At 36.8% G+C, this 21,160-nt stretch overlaps 1 protein-coding gene across 2 annotated transcripts in view; it reads right to left on the minus strand.

Annotated features, from left to right (window-relative positions):
• The window catches only part of ANKRD55 (ankyrin repeat domain 55), a 661,295-nt gene that overhangs the window by 539,273 nt on the left and 100,862 nt on the right, over window positions 1-21,160 (minus strand). For both annotated transcript variants that reach the window (XR_004316904.1, XM_032472436.1), the window contains one exon: window positions 19,868-19,943. The gene's annotated coding sequence lies outside the window, so the exon portion shown is untranslated. The remainder of the gene's footprint in view (window positions 1-19,867; window positions 19,944-21,160) is intronic.

Below are 21,160 nucleotides of genomic sequence, written 5' to 3' on the forward strand. Positions count from 1 at the left end.
CAATGAAGTGATGGGTGAAATGTCCAGTTGTCACATTACAAATTGTTAAGTCACTTGTTTTCAAGTTATGTGAAGACAATAGTATGTGCAAAGACAAAACGTATATGAGATAAAATTCACAGTAATCTAAAAATCTGATCTTTTAAAACACATATGTGGAGCTACAGTAGGAAATACCACCTGAGACTGTTTTGTGAGTCCCCAAATCAGTTTAGTAAAGCCAAGAATACTGTCAAACAGTCTGTCAATCAATGTTAATGATTCCCTGTTTTATGAAAAGAATCATAACAGTTACTGTGTGGAATGAAAAAAAAATAAAGGTTTTGCCCTTAAGAGATTTATAATTTGATCAGGAAGAAAAGGCCTAAATACATTAAAGCATAAATTGCAACAGAAGGAAACAACACAAAAGCAGACAGAAGCAATGTGTGATCAGTGGTCCAATCTAAATAAATGTAATGCTTTCATAAAAGGAAGAAATCATTCCAGAACAAAATTTGGCATGTGAAAATTTTATTATTTAACCAAGAAGGACTGAAGAACCTGCAAGTCACAGACCAGCTGAGCAAGAGGGTTCCCTTGTTTCAATGTTAAGACTAAACTAGGTCAAAACCATTTGGATATTTACGTGTGTTTAAAGTAGTGAACTGAGATTGTAAACAGGGAAAAGATGAGGGTAAAGCTGAGGCTGAAGAACCAAAATGCTGAGAGTGCCTTGCACACCTCCTAGGAACTCTCATACTCAGCCATTGTGACACATCTGATGTGTTTAATGTGCATGGTTACTTTACATACATTCTTACAAAATGGGTAGTATTGTTTTAACTGCAGGTATTTTTTGTGAAGTCTTAGTGAGATATAGCTCACATACCATACACTTCACCCATTTAAAGTGGACAGTCTGTTGGTTTTTAGTACATTCACAAGAGTTGTGCAACCATCACAATAGAGTCTTCTATATTTTTATCTTCCCCAGAAGAAAATCGGTACCGTCGAGGAGTCACTTGCTATCCTCCCTCTGTCCAACCCGTGGCAACCACGAATCTGCTTTCTGTCTCTATAGATTTGCCTGTTCTGGACATTTTACATAAGTGGAATCACAACATTTGTGGCCTTTTGTGTCTCACTTCTTTCACTCAACATAGCCAAGTTTATCCATGTTGCATCACAAATCAGTACATACTTCATTCCTTCTTACGTCTATATATTTCATTGTATGGATTTATATTTTTTATTCCACTCTCCAGTGGATGAATATTTGGGCTATTATGAATAATGTTGCTATGAACAATCTCATATAAGTTTTTGTGTGAACACAAGCTTTCAGTTCTCTTAGGTACAGACCCAGGAATGGAACTGCTGCATCATATGGTAACTCTATGGTTAGCATTTTCAGGAATGACCAGACGTTTTCAAAGTAGCTGCACAATTCTACATTCCCAACAGTGATTTCTCCACAGTCTCACCAATGCTTGTTATTATCTGTCTTTTTTGTTATAACCATAATACTGGGCGTAAAGTAGTATTTTAGTGTGCTTTTGATTTGCATTTTCCCCCGTAGCTAACAATGTTCAGCATCTTTTCATGTGCTCACTGACCACTTGTATATCTTCCTTGGAGAAATACCTATGTCAACCCTTTGCCCTCTTTTTATTTATTTTGTTTGTTTTTTCTACCAAGTAGTATTTTTTATTTCAAATTTTTTATTTTTGTTTTTAATTTTTAAAGGTTACTTTCCATTTACAGTTATTACGAAATATTGGCTATATTCCCCATGCTGAACAATACAATCTTGAACCTCTCTTACACCCAGGAGTTTGTGCCTCCCACTTCCTTACTCCCTTTATTACCCCTCCCCTCTCCCCACCAGTAACCACTAGTTTGTTTTCCGTATCTGTGAGTCTGCTTCTTTTTTGTTACAGTCACCAGTTTGTTGTCTTTTTTGGATTTCACATAAAAGTAATATCATACAATATATATCTTTCTCTGTCTGACTTACTTCATTTAGCATAATGCCCTCCAAGTCTATCCATGTTGCTGCAAATGCTTTGCCCCTTTTAAAATCAGATTATTTATCTTTTTATTATTGAGTTGGAAGAATTCTTCGTATATATTCTAGATACAAGTTCCTTATCAGGGCTATCTTTTCAGTTTCTTGATAGTATCCTATGAAACACAAAGTTTTCCATTTTGATGATGAAATCCAATTTGTCTTTTTTTTTTCTTTTATTGCTTGTGCTTTTGGTGTCATATCTAAGAAATGATTATGAAGCATAAGGTCACAAAGATTTATTCCTACATTTTCTTCCAAAAGTTTTATAATTTTAGCTCTCATATTTAGGTTTTTGATCCATATTTAGTTAATTTTTGTATACGCTTTGAGGTAGGGATTCCATTTCATTCTTTTGCATGTGGCTATCTGGTTGTCCCAGAATCATTTGTTGAAAAAACTACTATTTCTCCATTTAATTTACTTAGCACTCTTGTCAAAAATCATCTAACTCTAAATGTGAGGGTTTATTTCTAGATTCTCCCTTCAGTCTATTGATCTAAATGCTGGTACCATAGTATCTCGATTACTTTTGCTTTTTAATCTGTTTTGAAATGTGTGACTCTTCCAACTTTTCTCCTCCTCAAGATTGCATATATTTTTTGACTTACAACATATTTCTTTTTTTAATCCACATATCCTTTTTACAGTTGGTTTTGAAACAAAGTCCTAGTGATCATTTTACATAAAAGCTGTCTTTTCCTCTTTGTGGAAGTGTCTTGTCATTCTCTTCATTGGGTTGATGTAAACGTCAAGGCTCTGCTTGCTGGGACTGAGGCAATGCTCCCAAACAAAGCCCTTCTGTGAATGTGGCAGCTTTCCTTCTTCCTCAAAGTTCCTTCTTCAACCAGATCTCAGCTCTTGGCATTATTTTTTTAAACTCTTGAGACCTTTAGGACAATTGCTCTATCTCTGATAATTCCAGCTGAATTGCTCAAACTGAAGCTGAGCAAATGCCTTAATAATAGGCTTTTGGAGTGTATTTTAAAATTATGTGTATGTAAAATATGCACAGAGAGACAAGCTCAAATCATAGTGATACAGCTGTGTACATATATGTTTAATTTATACAAATGATATTGTGATATCTACCTACCTATCATCTATGTAGCCATATTGAACTTGGTTTCACTCCCCCACTAGGGTGTCAATTCTAATTTAAAAATGAATGAACAAACCAAAAAAAATCTCTCCTTCGCAAGGCATTAGTCTATGTTCATTGACTATTTTTATATCTTCAGGAGCAGTTTTCGTGGTGCTACCACAATGGTTGTGTCACCAATCCTGGGACAAGTGGCCACTTACTGCCTGACACCATCTATGACTGTCAGCTAATATTCTGAAAGCAAGTAACGCATGGTGAGTGGGTTTACCTGGAATGAGAAAATGGTTTATTTTCTTATATCAAGAAACTATCCTTTTTGAAAAATAGTACTGCCCCTCAAAAAAGGCTTTCCAAAAAGCTGATGAAAGTCTGAAAAAAGTAGGTTTAGCATTCTGCTAATATAAAAACCACAGTGTGTGGATGAGACGTCTATGACTTTGTAATGACATCCATGTATCCTTAGCAAATGTAAGGGACCAAGGCTACTCAACTATTCATTTTTAGACAGAAAACTGACAAGACAGGAATGTCCAAATAAGATAATATGTTATTTATGCATGTAATAAAGACTTTGTTTTGCACCGTTTTTGAATACCTTCTTGGTATTTTGAAAATAAATGGAGGTATTTGGTTTTTGTTAGTAGAACATTGATTTTTCCACATTCTCACCAGATGCATATTCAAATAATAGCGGTTAGAAAGGTGCTGAATTATTAGCTTTCTTAGGGATCCCACAAATCTCAGTCCAGGACAACCTTCAACAAAACAAATTTTTTAACTCCCACCAGAGGAATTGACAAAGGATCTGGAGAAAAGTTTGACGGGGAGCCAGTGCGAACATGAGCAGACATTTTCAGAAGGTGGCCACCGTGCCATGTCTGGGGTAGCAGTTGTCACCAGCACAAGTATCAGGTTTATGGAAAAAATTGACAAGAGAACATTCGATGGGGTTCTCTGATGGCAAGGTCATTGTGAGGCCTGAATTAAAAAGCACCCCATGGATTTCACCTATGGACAAAAGAGGACATTTGCAGACACAAGGCCACCTGGGAATTCTGAGCATGCAAATACACGAGTGAACTTGCTTCCTTACTTGACCCTTCCAAAGAGTGCAAGGTGCCAGACATCAACATTTGAAAGGAAATGTTATACTACAGGGATCATCTTGATGAATGCACATTTCTGGGAAAAAAAACTCTGTGTATGTAGGGGTTGGGAGGCGATCCTGAGCTTCTGAAAGATGAATTAATAACCACCCTAGAGGAGCAGAACTGGATGAAGACATTTACAAATCTAAAACATAACAACAATAATAACAGCAGCTTACATTAACTTCAGGGAAAACAACAATTGTTTTTCATGGATTAACTGAATGATAAATAGTGGTCATAATAATGAAAACACTGAATTCAATAGATAACTCAAATTACAATTTAACACTGCTGGGAGGATGGGCCAATGCATGATGAGGAGGAGAAAAGAGACTAAATTCTCTTCTATTCTATGGGAAGACAACAGAGAATGCCTGACATGAAATAATCAAGAAGCAGCAATACCACATGCTCAAAAACACATGAAGAGAAGCGTGAAAATAAGCAGCTGAAATAAAGAAATAAAACAATGAGAAATAAAGCAGGTGCCAATGGCTGCCTTTGCGGAGGGGGAATAGTGGGAAGAGAGGCAGGGAAATACTGTTTCTCATAACAAACCTTGTGAACTATTTGAGTCCTTAAACTATTTATACTGGTAAAACAACAACAAAAAAAGAAGTAGATAGGGGGAGGCAGAAGAGAAGGGAGGAGGAGGAATGGGGAAAATAAATTAATAAACAATTGCAATAATCCAGGAACAACTGGACTCTGGCAGAGAGGATGGGAATGGGAGGAAAATGGGAGAGAACTGAAAGGAGTTTCCTAGGAAAGTTGGAAAAGGCTTAGTGCCTGAATGTGGAGGAGAGATACTAAGATGGCTGAAATCTTGAGCCAGTTTATTATGAGAATAGTCTGTGCTTAGAGAAAAATGAACTAACATTATATTGTCCACCTTATACGATTAGCACAATCTCATATGCTGTGCTGTTTCGTAAGAACAATTAAGGGTAGGATTCAGCACTTTATTTGTACAGGGCTGTCACTTTCACATGCTATTTCTTGTCCGTATCATCATTTTTACTACACTATCAACTCCTTTGCTTTATACCTCTTTCAAATGCCCACTTGGTTCCACATAGCTAAGGATATAATAGATTCTCCATAAACAAGCCATGGTTAATGGATGACGTTAGGTTACAAAAAGCCATCTTTCAATGTTGATAGCAGTTAGGTGAAAAGAAACTCAAATCTATCATTTCTAAAGTTACTTTACCTATGAGTACCTTATATATGTTATTTTATATAGAAGTGTAATAACTAATACTTATCTAGTACTTACTGTGTTTCAGACACTATTTTAAGTGCTTTTCCTGTTTTAACTCATTCACTCCTCTCACTGACACCTAAGGTAGGTACTACTATTATTCCCATTTTACAGATGAGGAAACCAATGCACATGGAGGTTAAGTAATTTGTTCAAGGATACACAACCACTAAGTTGCAGAATCAAGTTCAAACCCAAGAAGTCTTGCTCCTAAGTTAGTATGTGTGTGTGAGAGAGACCTGTTCATACCAACATGGTATGATACAATTAAGTGGTAAAGGTAATTAGAGAATAGCATAGCAGATCATAACGTACAGTGTGGTTCAAAGAGAGAGTGTGAAAGGGATCAGAGAAAAGAGAGGTCCTTATGAATAGAAATGATTGGAAAAGAATTTCCTGAGTAGAGAAGATATAAGTAGGTCATAGGTTAATTTACCAACTGATTTATTTGCCAAATGACAAATTTGCTAAAGTTTGTCAGAAAATTCATTGCAGCTGTGTTACCACAAGAGCTAGCTGCATGGCCAAGGGCAGAAAGGGACAGAGGTATCTAAATTGTGAGACTGATAGCCAAACTGACATTTAACAAGTCTAACAGATCTCTAGTTAAAGGATTATAGCAAAGCTTTAAGGAAACTATAATGCAGGAAAGTCCCCAGTAAGGCAATGAATTAATAATTCTGCGAAACAATCATTTGTGGAATTGATTTTTGGTGAACTGCTTGTGGCAAAATTCACTGTCAATGAATTGATTTTTGCTGCATGTGCCTGATTCAGCAACTAGAACTGGAATGTATAAAGGCTGGTTTGGTCCTACAATCCCCAATCCAATGACCTTGAATCCTTTTTTACTTAACCTACAATAAGGGATACACTTTTACCCTTTACAGTGTGATTACACACACACAAGATTCACATTGCCCTAACTTCAGGCAGTGCACTCTGGTATTTTCTATTCTACTTTATTTCTTTTTTTTTTCTTTTTTCTTTTCTTTTCTTTCTTTTTCTCTTTTTTTTTTTCAATACTGATTGCAAACCAATAACACAATTTCCTAATCATCCAATTGGTTATGACCTGCAGTTTAGAAAATCTTGTAACAGAAAACCTGTTATAACTTTGAATATTCAGTAAAAGGCTATAGCACCGAGGTCCTATAGCACCAAACTAATGTGTAATATCATTTTGGAGAAAATAATGCATACAATTCCAAATCAGTGTTCCAGAATACCTTTCCCCACTGCAGTGGAACGGGGAACATTCTCTCTACTCTAAATCCTGCTGCGGGGCTGTAGGGAGATTTTGCAACTCCAAATTGCTGATTTGGCTGCCATGGCTTGATGGGTCGCTGAGGAGCTAGTTAAGGGGCTGGGGGGAGATGCCTTGATCACCAGATGCTGCACTCATGGGGCCCTTTGTTTTCCTCTACTAGACCTACCTACTTCACTTTCCATTGCTAGAACTTGCCATCTGATGCCCACAGGAATTGCTCTTTCCCTTGTTCCACTAATAAACCGAACATCATCTTTCACTTCCTCTCCTGACCTGGAATCAAGTCATCAACCCTTTGAGATTTTCTAAAGGGGTATATTTCTGGTGATAAGAAGGTGCAGATGGAATGGAAGCTTTCTGCTGTATTTGCCTTGTCCTTGTCTTTCCCCCTTGGGCCACGGAGGAGAGACAGACTTGCACATAGGTTCTTGCAGTGGGTTGTCAAGTACAGTAACGTTCATTCATCATCATTTCGAGAAAAACTAGACTTGGGCTGTTCTGATTGGGCTTTCAGGTCATCTGGCTAAAACCACTATTTTATAATATTATTTCTAATCAGCGACATATAAATATTAAAGGGGAAAATGATTAAAACAAGTATACACCATGTGTTGTTGGATAATGTCCCTTCATTTAGCCATGCATTTAGACAAATTAGATACTGATTATACTTTAAGGTGTAACATGCTGAGGGCCTATTCTGCCCTTTTGAATTCAATTAAATTTTTAATTACTTGGTAAAGGGAAGCACTTCAGGAAGGCGAGGTGACATTTCACCCAAAGACTCTTCTGAAGTTATGAGTTGAAAAACAATGATATTTTTTATGGGCTATTGTTCACTGATGACCAACCAACGCTTTTTTTATGAGCTCATTCTGTTCGGTTTTAACCATCTCCATTTGTTCATCTCCAACGGATTTCTATCAGCCCTACTGAATGCCAATAGAAAAGATTAGCGTCAAAGACAAAGAATAAGTAAAATTTCTGGGATTTGCAAATTTCTGGGATTATATCCTTTGCAGCTGGCCTTTTCCATATTGGAGTCAACCCAAAACTTAATTTAGAGAGAAAGTTTGATTAGCATTCCTTCAGTTATGAGGACTTTATAAAGCAAAGTGTTTTCTTGGCACCTTTATTAGATTTTTTTTTCTTCCTTATCCATGTGAGTTATCTTTAGAAGAAGAAGAAAGAGCTGAACTTTGAAACAGACTTACCGAGAAGGTGAATGTGAAGAACTCAAATACAAAACTGAGAAAATACAAAACTGTGATTGTTATGAAGCATTTGACTAGCCTGAATGTCTGCTGTACATGCTGGGTATTTCTAGTGAAATGCATAAGAATCTGTTGTGAAACTCCAGTCCCACGTTCTCTGGTGTGAGCCGGCTACCTCAGTGAGTTACAGCTAATGAGGGCGTGGTCCCAGTCGGAGTTACTCAGCATCATTCAAAGAAATTATATTGCTTTTATCACCAATTAAACGTCTAACTCCAGTGAATTACTGGGAAATTTGTACTGCTGCCCACAGTAGCACTGGTTGAGTGATTACACTATTACCTGTGAGTGATTACACTATCGCTACTCAAAAAACCTTTAAGTGCCTGGTAACTAATAGGCACTTGATAAATATTTGTTGACTGATTAAGCAATGCCTATCTGTTATACAAAGAATACTCTTATTCTTCCTGGAAGGCGTGATATGTAGTGTGAAGAATACCAAATGTAGGGTTAGCAGCCTCTCCTGCCAATTTGACAGCTAAGTAATTTGGGGCAGGATTTTGAAATCTCCCCGAGGTTCCATTTCCAAGTCTGTAAAATGGGAAGAAGAACTAGGTCCATTGGGAGAAAGCGCTGTGGAAGAATTAAATGGGGTGACAGAATGCAAAAACCCCTGACACACAGGGGGCTCTTAGCAAACACCGAATGAATCAAATTCAAAATCACTGTTTTTTTTTTTAAGTTAAGAGACAAGATGAAATCTTCCCTGGAATGGGTGGATTTAAAAGAAAAGAGACCTAAGGACTGAGGAGAAAATCAGCAAGAGACTGAGAAAGGGCAGTCAGAGAGACACATGGCAAACCATGTGAACACATTTTCATCAAAGTCAAGTGAAGAAAGAAAAAATTACTGATTCTTGTAAATGAGTTTTTCCCAATTTTAGTCTTCCTACCAATAATTTTAATTTATTTTGTTCTCTGGATTATGTGGTATTCCTCCTCCCTTAAAAATAATCAACTCATTTTTGGCAAAGTACAGATGCAAGCAAAAACAATAGGAATATTAAATAATCCAATGTCAATAAACAAGGATTAAGACCTTCTCTGAGCTATTGGTAAGCTCACAGGACAGCCCCAGTCTCCTGTCTATACATTTTTGAGGGAGGCAACGAATCCAACAGCAAATTCCTCGGGTAAAAACAACAGCAGCTTTTCACAGGAGAACCCAACTTGTAATTTTATGACATCCTCTCATCAGTTACCTAAGCTGACATTATTATTATTGATTAGATTATTATGAAAAGTTATGACAGATGCTGAGATACTTCCCTTTGAAGAAAAAGAAAATAGCCTCTAAGGAAAAAGAAAGATACAAGTGAAGAGGCCAAAACTCAGCTGACTTAGGAGGGGCCACTCTGAACATATGCTCAGCCTCTCTGGAGACTGACAGCTCCAGTATGTGATAGGCCAGACTGTTTGGGAGCTGCCTCTTCTCTTCTGCCAGACCAGATGATAATCAGTAACTGTCACATGAATAGGCAGAGCTGGGCCTGGGCCTGAAACTGCAGTGAGGAACACCGGGCCTAGCCAACAGGCCTGCAGAGCAGTTGGAAAATAGAAAAATGCAAATGTCCTGGGTCTCCTCAGCCCTCAGTGCAGAATTGAAGTATCAACATATGGTCAGCTGTTTCAGGAAGATAAAGAATTGCTTTTCAGAAAAGACGGCAATTTAAAAATCAGCTTAGAAACGTTCTTGTATTTCAGAAGCTTTTGATTTCCAATGGTATGCCCATATAATTGTCATCCCTGAACATTGTAGTATTTGAAAAATAAAAAACCTAAGTCTTCTTGGAATGAGTTCCCCTACTTTGTCAGTATCTATTTCTAAAGGAGATGAATCTTTAAAACAAAATTTTGAGACCCTCTGAGATATTAAAAGTGATTAAAATAAGATGAGGTATTTATTTCCATGGTCTTCTGCCTCGTCCACTGTTACCTCAAAAAGAATTGGCATTCCAGTGTTTTCATATGTACTAATGAGCTATAACAACAATGCCCACCCATTTACACAAATCTATTTAGTAGTAAAGAAGATAGTCTCGTGACTTCCCCACCATTTGGGGCACTTCTTAAAGAAAAGCCATACTGAGTTTTCCTCTGCCTGTCTCAGACTGTAACCTACAAAACTGAGGAGGGTAAATGCCTCTGTTCAAGCTTCTGCATCTTACCGCACTCTCTTCCAGCTTGGCCCTGCAGATTCTCTGCCCATTAAATCATCTGAAGCAACAGATGCATCCTGCAACTGCCAGTAAATACGTGTGAAGGGGAGGGCCCTCTGCAGAGATTTCCTGCATTTTAGAGCCACTACTACATTGACACTTTTACTTTTTCATTTTAGAAATCATTTTTCTCTGTAATTTAATTAGAGATGGAAGTCAATGATAGATGTCCTCTTAGGAAATACAGGGTGGTACTAAACTAAGCCCCCAAATCAAGACTGTTTCCCCCTCCTCATGAGCTGTATTTCTTTTTTAGTTTTTGTTTTTGTTTTTTGACTTGGCAAAAACACTTTATTTAATTACTTAATGTACTAAAAAGCACACTGGGTCCACAGTGTACATTGAATATATTGCAAGGATCAGTCTCTTCTGTGTTGTAATTTTAAAGTGAAGTGCAGAAGTCTTCATAACCAACTCAAATGTTCACCACCAAAGTTGGGGGAAAATAAGCAAATAAAATCGGTTATAAAGTGTTATATTTCCAAAAGAGAACCTGGCATTGTAGCATTTAATGTCATCCTGACTTCCCAAAATGTAAACTTAGTAATATATGGAAATTAGTGGATTTGTTATAGAAATACTTATTTTCAAAAATTAGATAAGTTATCTCAGTCTAACTAAAACTTTGCCAAAACAAAATCACTAATAATAAGGCACACTTTTTGCAAATATTTATCATTTTACATTTGTATGTATTATTTAAATTGATTATTATTATTTATTTGTTATTGAAAAACAGATACAAGTCTGTTTTAGAATGTACAAAGATTATAGAAATAAAAAGTGAAGTTTCCTCCATCCAACTCCCAAGAGTGCTATTAACCATTGTATATGTATTTGAAATATTTTTTAAAAATTGTATCATATCATATTAGCATTATATAATACAAATATATATAAAATAATATATGCATAGATTTTTCAAAATTGGAATCATATAATGTTCTGCTACTTCTTTTCCACTTAACTACATTTCAGACAAATTTCTCTGTGTCAATACAATATATAGGCAGAACGAGCTATTTTACTCTTTTTTTCACTCTTCTTCATTACTGAATATTAATTTGGTTAGCATAATTTTTTTAATCTAACTGCTACAAATTGACATTTGGTTTATTGTTACTCTTGAATAGAATGAATAGAAACACTGCTCTAAAGGACATTCTTGGTTCTCTGTAGAATAAAAATAGTTCTCTGCAGAGTAGAGACGCTGTTTCAGAGCACAGGTTTATTTAAACTTTTGAACAACATTTTACATTGTCCTCTAACTATGGTATTGTATTGAATGCCCTGTGCCCACCTCACATCTTGACCCACTGTTTACCCCCATTATTGCTGCAGCTTCACGCAGCTGTCCGCGGCCTGACGGCACCTCACTCCAGCCTCACCTCGCTATCTCTCACTTCTGCCCCAGGGTTTCTCAGACTGTGTGCCTGTGGGGCCCTGATCAGCTTTGGCACATGCGCAAACCTCGGAATGTGAAAGACTAACACCTCCTTTTGCAGCCTTCTCCATTCTTTGGGTGGGCAATTGGGAGGCAGATCTACATAGCTCCTCAGAAAGTCCTGGAGGGATCCAGTCCTGATTGCCCACAGGGGTGGTCACTAATGGAAAGGGGTCCCCTGGACTGGCTTTTCTCTCTCTTTTCACTCCCCAACTCCTGTCCCCCTGTCTCTGGCTCTGCTTTCTGGGGGGGACCTCAGCTAACAGGTACAGATTAAATCCTGCCAATGGTGAATGTTTCTTCTTGTCCTTAACCACACCAGGCACTAGCCACCTTTTTAAATATTGTCAGTCTGATAGAAAATAAATAACTCTCACTGTTTTAATTTGCATGTATGATTAACAATAAGTTAAACCTAAAACACACTTAAAAATCAGCGGGTGAACCACAATCAAGAATCATTCATTTCTTCTAACATTAAAACTTTAAGGAAAAACACTTTATTGCCTCCTTCTCCACACCCCCTTCCTCCATAAAGGTACTATTTTCTGATTTTCACATAGTAATTGACATAACAAATTCAATAGCAAAAACCCAACATGACCAGAAGCCTTTTCCTATTGCCTTACAGCCTATGAAATGTTAAGACAGGACCAGTAAATGATAACCACAGAATTTGAACTGGGGCCTTTGTTCGTATGTGTTAGACTTTTATAAAATATTAAAGCTGAAATAGATGTTAAATGTCCTTCAGGATCCTTACTTTGAAAATGGAAGCACTAAGACCGAGGGAAGGGAAGTGACTGAATGACTCACCCAGTGTAACACAGACAGAAGTGGTAACAATCTGAGACTCCTGGCTCTTGGTCTGGTGCTTTTTCTACTAAATCATCATGCCCTTTCTTCAGAAACTGATCAGTTTGGCTTTTCTAAAACATTCTCAGTTCTTAGTCTTTTAAGACCCCATTTACCTTGAAATAAAATAAGGTAAGAAATGTTCATCATAATTTCACCATAAAGACATCAAAAAGGACCTTTTTAAAAGAAAAATATCCAGAAAGGTTATATCTTTGTAAGCAACTTTAAAAGAGCTTTCCAGTGTGATTTATTTCTAGAATACTGGGATCCTGGCATCTATCACTATTCCAAGGTGACATAAAATAAGAGGTCAGCATGAGTATCTAAAATAAAAAACAAAATTTTAAAAACCTGACAACTGCTAAAGAAACATCAAGACAAATAAGAGGTCAGAGACCTTAAATTCATTAGAAGTCTATAGCTACCAGCAATGTAAAGGAAACCTGGAGATCTGTATCTAACTTAAATCTACAAGAGTAGATTTAAGTTAATTTTGTCTCTATGTATATGTTAGGGATTTATCTTGAGTTTTAATATATGCAGTTTTTACTTATCATGATAAAACTCTATTTAAAATAATGAAAGTTTTAAAGTCATTGGAAGTGATTCATGTATTTAGACAATCGAGCTTTATTTTATTTTTTATGGCTGAGTAGTATTCCATTGTGTAAATATACCACAGCTTCTTTACCCAGTCCTCTGTCGATGGATACTTAGGTTGTTTCCATGTTTTGGCTATTGTATACAGTGCTGCTGTGAACACTGGGGTGCATGTAGAGTTCCCTCTGGATGTATGCCCAGGAGTGGGATTGTTGGATCATATGGTAAGTCAATTTTTAGTTTTTTGAGGAATCTCTAAACTATTTTCCCAAACTACATTCCCACCAGCAGTGTAGGAAGGTTCCTTTTTCTAACACCCTCTCCAGCATTTATTGTTTGTGGACTTTTAATGACTTTTTAATGGCCATTCTGACTGGTGTGAGGTGATAACTCATTGTAGTTTTTGATTTGCATTTCTCTGATAATTAGCAATATTGAGAATTTTTTCATGTGCCTATTGGCCATTTAGACAATTGAGTTTTAAATGCATACATTCAATTCCTATCATGATTAATTAGCCTGTAATAACTGCTGAGTTTGCTTTAGACATGTACTATTTCAGCGCAGGGAAGAGCGAATATTTGTGATGCACCTATTAAGTGCTATGTACTTGACATAATTTCAACTTTATTTATTGCTAGCCCCTATCCTAGTTTGAGTTCCCATAAAAGCAGAACTTGGACAGTATTCTAATGCAAATAGTTGTTTGGGAGGTGATGGCAGAGTAGTGAAGAAGTTACACTGGGAAGGCAGCTAAAAAAGATTGTATTTCCAAACTGGCTACCACTATGAGTAGCTGGAGCTTAATCCTGCTGGAAAAAAAATCCAGAGATCACTGTAGAACACATTCCTGAGTTATCCTACATCAAGGGTAAAAAAGTTGGTCAATGTTTAACCAACAGCTCTGGGAGAGGGTAGGAGAGTTCGGATTTGCAGTATTTGCTAATTCCAGTGGTATAAACACTCCCATTGGTCAATTTTAAGCTGCCAGTGTGACATCACTGAACTTGGAGTTGGGAAGAGATGCTTTCTGGGTTCTTATAAGTTGGTGCAAACCACCTGCAATACACCACTGCAACTTCCATCACTGGTTAAGGACTGCTCAGGACTGGGAAGGGGAGCCCACTTCCAGCTGGCCACGTGGAAGGCCAGAGAGATGCAGTTGCTAGCATGGAAATCTGGCTGGTGCATCACAAAGTAGTGGTAAGGGTGAGAGGAAAAGGGTGAGCTTCTAACAGTATATCCCCTCATTAATAATGACTAAAGTGTGTACAGCTTGCCAAGGTCATGTAGCTAATAATGGAAGAACTGAGATTCAAACATAGACTCGACAGACACCATACTGTCTTGTCTCTAAGTCATGCTGCTTCTCCTATAGAAAGCTATAAGGATTACAATGCATTAGAGAACAAAGAAAATTATACTGTATTATTTAGGGTATATTAAACAGCAATAACAAAAAGATTAAACAAGTAATGGTACAAGACACTAGAATTTTATTCCTTAGTCAAAAAAATAGAATTTTTTTCCTGGGAAGGAATTCAGGAAGTTGTCTAGAGGGGTTGTCCTCCACCTAGTCATTCAAGGACCCTTTTGTTCTGTTGCTCTGCCATCCCACAGGGCATTGTAGTCATCTGTCTCCAATCAGTGCCATTTATTTGAAACCACGGTGCATGTTCTGTTGATGAGAACCAGTCACATGGCCATACCTAGCTGCAAGGCAGGCTGGGAAATGGAGTCCCCACAATGGCTAAGCAGCTGCTTCCCAACTACAGCTGTATGGCAATGGATGGAGAGAGGGAATTTGGCAGGCAGCCACCTCTACCACACCTTTTCAGAGACTATTTAGATTAGCTATCAATTTCCATTTCTTTGTGTAATGAATTTAAAGATCCACAGTAATTCAAAGGTCATTTTTTATGTTTGGTATACGAAGATCTTTTTTAAATATAAGATTTAAAACAGCTTGGAACCTTGGGTTAAAAAAATAACACAGAGTGTAATATCCTTTTCCCCATTCAAAGAGTATGTTAGTGAAGATACCCATGGTAAAGTTTTCACTTGAGATGCTTAAAGCATTAGGGAATAAAAACTTCACTGAAGCAAAAACTCTGAAAGATCTTATGAATATTTTTATGTTCACTAAGAAAATAATATCTAACGATTGAAAATCAACAAAGAAATTTTATATGTTATATTAGTAATAATGGATATCTACTGCAGCTTTAAGGTTAGAAGAATGGGCTGTGCAGCCAGAGTATCTAACTTCAAATATCACCTTCACTACTTCCTGGCTGAGCAACCTTGGTTAAGTTACTTAACCTTTCTGTGCTTCAGTTTCTTCATCTGTAAAGTAGAGATGATGTTGGTGCCTACTTCATAGGGTTGTGTAGATTAAATAAGTTAATATACATGAAGCACTTATCACCATACTGGCATATAGTAAGTGCTAAATAAATTGTTTATAATTATCAATAATTTCTAACATCCTACGCTCCCTAGAAACTTTCCAGGATCCTCTTCCTACAAATTCTCGGATTTGTTTCCTGTGTTACAAATACAGCTCCTTTTCTGCCATTCTCTTCTTCTTTAAAATTATTTTTAATTAAATTTTTTTTTAATTTTGTATTGAAGTGCAGTTGATTTACAACATTAGTTTCAGGTGTACAACAAAGAGATTCAGTTATACATATACATACATATGTATGTACATATATTTTCAAATTCTGCCATTCTCTTCTGCATTTTAGATTCCCTCTCCCCAGTTCTCTCCCGTTCTCTCTTTCCTTCTTCTCTCCCTTCCCTTCTCCTCTCCCTTCCCTCCCTTTTTCTCGCTTTCCCTCCCTCTTTCCCAATTATCCCCAATAAAAGACAATTAGAATACATGTAGAAATAAATTCTCACTTTCTTCTAAAGAAAGTGCACAATTATATTTGCAAATAAAATAGTACTATTTGAAAGAAGGAGAACCCTTCCCCTGTTAGGAAGGGAATGGTTGGAATTAAGGATCAAATCCTGAGGAGTCTTAGACAGTTGGTGCTTTTCTTCTTGGAAGGGCTGGGAATTGAACCCAGGACCTTGTGCATGCTAAGCATGCACTCTACTGCTGAGCTATACCTTCCTTCCCCCAACAGTGAGTGTTTTGTAGCAACTTTCATCAACTTCTCTTAATTGAGCATCTACTACTTGCAAGGCACTGAGCTAGGGACTCTAGGGAGGCAGGAATGATGAATAGGTGATGGTCTCTTTCTCCAGGGTCTCATAAGGTGGTGGATAACATGGACATGGACAAAAGTAGCTCTTGCACAAGGCAAACTCTGGAAGTCCTCTGAGGGAAAGGGCATTGTCTCACTCCCTCTACTTCTAGCATGTGGAACGGGGCATACCCATAGCAGGCGCCTAGCAGTACCTCCCTCAGACCTGGGTAGGAGGATACAACGCACCATCCATGACACACTTAGAAAAACAAATTTACTAAAGAACGCACAGCTACCGTGGTCGCTCGGGTCTGGTGTGCTGTGCTGACTCATCATGACCCATAACCCTAAACATTTGCTCTCAAGACCAACACCTTCACATGACTTGTCCCATGGCCCTGACATGTCAAGAAGGTCTGTGGCTATGCTGCAGCCGACATTGGAGATCAATGTTAACTTGCAGTCAGGGAGAATCTCACTAGTAGAAGTGTTTAGTAAGAGAAGAGACAAGCTAACTTGCCAAATCTGCCCCTCTGCTAACAGGAATGTGATGGATTCCTGAATACCAACATGTCATATCCTATTTATCTGAGTGTCCACATTCTTGCTTCTCTTTTCGTCCTGTTTCATGGGTATCAAGCTACCTACCCATTAGGGCAGTACTCACAACAGCTGCACATAAACACTGAGAAAAATATTGCAATATTCAGCAGTAGTATGACTTAGATATGTATTTATGGAGGTATAGACAAAGCGTGTGAAGGGTGTCGCTATTCCTTACGTTGGCAACCATATGGCTATTGAATGCTGGAATTTCAAATAGTTTTATTCTAATAAAATATTTAAAGACATTTAATAAAATGTTTAAAAAGTTTAAAGTTCAGCTTTATTTATATAATTTTATTTAAAATTTTGATATTCATCAAATTCATGTCTTAAAATAGAATTTTGTCTTTTAATAATAATGGGTAATTAGATTGTTTCAAGTGAGCAAATGCAAATTGTGTGAAAATCCCAATTATAACAATATAATTAGAAATTTTGTGTAAATAAAAATAGGAATTTAATATATGTCTTTATTTTATTCCTTATATACTGTCAGCCCATCAATGGAGCACACAGATATAAATACAATTGTCTTTAATATTTTGTTGTCAGTCATATAAAAATCATAATTTTACATATAGCATTCAATTTTGTCTTTACAAAGGTATATTTATCAGGGTAGAAGCCTAAAACATATTTTACTTGCTGTTGGTTTACATGTGGACATTTAAATAATTTTAAGTGTTGTATGGGGCCTTCATCTGTACTCGCCCTGAGACTCCAAATGTTAGGAATGGGACTGGCCCAGGGGTGGTGGTGGCCAGAGTCCGGGAGTGGGGTGGATTTAAGGAAGTGTATTCCGGAGAAGAGGGCTCATGGGTGAAAGCATGGAAGAAAGAGAGTGTGACCTGTTCCTGAACTGGGGAATGGATATTTGTGGCTGGAGCCCAGGCTGCAGGACAGGGTGAACTCTGCTGAGCACTGAACACCCAGTGGTGGAAAGTAGAGGGCTGTGATAGACTGGGAGCTCCATCAGGGTAGATGGCATGTCTACTTTGATCCCTGTGGTATTCCTGGGTTTTGCATGGTATGCAGTACATGGGAATGAATATACTTAATATTTGCTGAATGAATGAAAGAAGGAATTTGGATTCTACTGTCTATGTAAGGTGGAACAACTAAAGAGTTTGAGGAGAGGGGACAAAATCAGAATTGTAGTTTAAAAGATAACTGACAAGGGTACCTAAAATTTATTTGAAGTAGAAAGACTAATTTGCTTAGTTATATGTTACTAATTTATATCTATTGTGATTCTTTATCTCCTGAACATATAAATGTGGATTTTTTTTTTTTAAATGTGGGTATTTAGTTATACACTAATCTGGCCTAACTAACCATTTAACAGACCATGAAACTCCTAAATCTTAGCTACAATGGCTCTGGGGCTGTGATGTCTGATACACTCACCACTATCTATACGTGCCTTTTGAGCACTTGAATTTCAAAGATCTAGTACAAAAATAAATAGTAAAAGATCTCATTAGTAATATTTTAATATTGATTACATATTGAAATAGTAACATTTTGCATATAGTATGGAACATAAAATTTATTATTGAAATTAACTTCATTTGTTGCTTTTTAGTTTTTTTTTTTTTTTAATGTGGCTACTAGAAAATCTTAAATTGCGTATGTGACTTGCATTTCTGGTTTGCATTATATTTTATCAGATGGCATGGCACTGCTCTAGTGGATACCAATTTTGTATACCTCTTTAGCAGCTTTGACCCCAAAACAACACGAATCCATTGCAAAGTGAAGGTGCAAATATTGTAAAAGATGCAGAAATTGACTAAGCAACTGGAAGTGGTACAAAACTTCTTACATCACATATAAAGTCTTGTCAGTGTAGGATTTAGCAGAGCTGGACCAGTGGACCACAAAGGAAGAGAAAACCAACAAGGATACAGATTCAAAGAAAGCAACTGAATATTGTAGGAGTACCTTGGGGAAATGTATGAAATCTTTGAATATTTTTTGCAAAAATGATAGTTATTATCAAGCCACAAAAATCAATTGAAAAAAGAATATCACAACATACATCAAAAAACAGCAACCAACATGGCTCATTCAAATAATTCAAAGAATCAGTGCAGAGTTGCAAAGGCAAGCAGAATTTTGCTGAGATTGATCAAATGTCATAAGTTGCAGTTTTATTTTTTAAATATAAAACCCCAATTCAACTGGTTTTCATTACTTACTACAAAATTGAGTTTCTGATTTGAAGTACATACAACTACATGTAAAATGTTTAGGTGGCTGGTTAATAAAAAGGAATCATAAATAAAAATAAAAATAAAAATAAATAAATAAATAAAATATATATGGCATAAAATATTTTCTTTTAGCTTAAAACATAAATAGCAGGGTTTTGTTTTGTATAGTTTGGGGTTTTTTGACCAGTATTTGGCTGTTAGGGTCTTGGTCCTTTGAGTATGGGTCCACTATTCAAAGCCCCATGTATCGTTCTCATATATGTAATTGTTTACAACTTTCACTTTGAGTTTCTTTCAATTTAAGTGAGAAGTGATAGTACATGCAAAGTTCTTACAGAATTTTTTTTGAATGCTTTTTGCCCCATCTTTCACAATCATCATACAACTAATCTGGTAGAGACTTTTTTTCAGTGTCTCACCTTCATTCATTCTTTCAAAGCATTTAACTTAGTTATCATTGGAACAGCTTTCATTTTGTACATACATACTTATATTTTATTAATTTAATAATCAGTTTAATAGTACTTAATTAAATTCCATAAGGAAAGTTACAATAGGTGTAATTAGGTTTGGACCAAATATAATGGATTCTCTTGGGGTCCATAACTCACCCAATGGCAGCAGAAGTGTGCAGGTGTCATGGGCAATCATCATGCTGTGGCATCCCTCTGTATGCTGCACACCACGCTGGGAATGACAGGTATCTGTTATTGGAGGAGTCAGCTAAACGGAGGTAGGTTAAGAAACTTTGTACTATAATGTCACCTACAGTGTTCTTGTAGAGGGCCAATTATCCCATGAATGACAAAATTTCCTGACTTAGAACATCTGGAAACACCTGGGAAGTATGATGTCTGAAAAGAAGATGGGAAACCTACTTCTAGCCCCAACTCTCCTGCAAGTATTCCATAATAAATATTTACAAGCCTGATAGAACACCAGCTTTTACTCTATTCTCAAGGTTACCTTCTGACTCTCTATGTCTACCTAAGACATAGATCTCACAAACAGAGGCATGAAAACACACACACATTGATGGATCTGAAATTCTACCAGAGTTAGCCTGATAAATACCCACTAATAAAAATATTTGCAAATGGGAACATTTTATTTAATTTTGTAAATATGGAAGAAAAAACCCAGTATGTCGAGAGAAGAAAACTCCTTGTATGTGCTTAGTAGGCATTTAATAAATATATGATGAAAGATGCACAGGCTGAAATATTGCTGCCAGTGCATTTTAAATCCGTTCATTCTAATAGCAGTGATATTCATGCACGATGAGGAATATTAAATTGGATCCTCCAAATGAGTGTGATGTAGGAACTGAAGTGTGGCTTAGGCAGTTCCCAGAAGCACTACGTAGAAGCAGTGATCTGTAAAGCACTGGTGTAAAGGTTACCAAAGTTGTCCTGGTATAAATGAAATCACGGGAACATTTGTATCTGAGAGGATAGAAATAAAGAGCTTAGAAATAGTAACTAGAATTTTCAGTGTACAAGCAACCTTTGAAGATAAGCAAGTCTCCTTTCTGTCATTAAAGAAATCAAATTTAGGCAATTTGACATATGTCTTTATGCAATATTATAAAGCAGAATGCAACAGCACCGAAACCAGAGCTAGAGTCTTAAAATGCAAAAACTATGGTAGCAATCCCATGGGTTAAATTATCTTCAATGAAGACTTTGTACTGACATATGGCAGAGGAAGAACACTCTTCAGTCAAGCATGTCCTTTGATTATTTTTCTCTTTTCAAAAAAAAAATCGGTTTGTCAGTGTATAGATGCACAGTGACAACCCGGATATTTACAAAAAAGGTTAAGGAACAGATGACTCAAAGCACCAAAAACTAGGTGAAAGACCAGCACTTAGATTTCTCCATGGTGGTGTGATGGATGGAGGA

Source organism: Camelus ferus, chromosome 3, assembly GCF_009834535.1.
Source record: "Camelus ferus isolate YT-003-E chromosome 3, BCGSAC_Cfer_1.0, whole genome shotgun sequence".
Lineage (NCBI taxonomy): Eukaryota > Metazoa > Chordata > Mammalia > Artiodactyla > Camelidae > Camelus > Camelus ferus.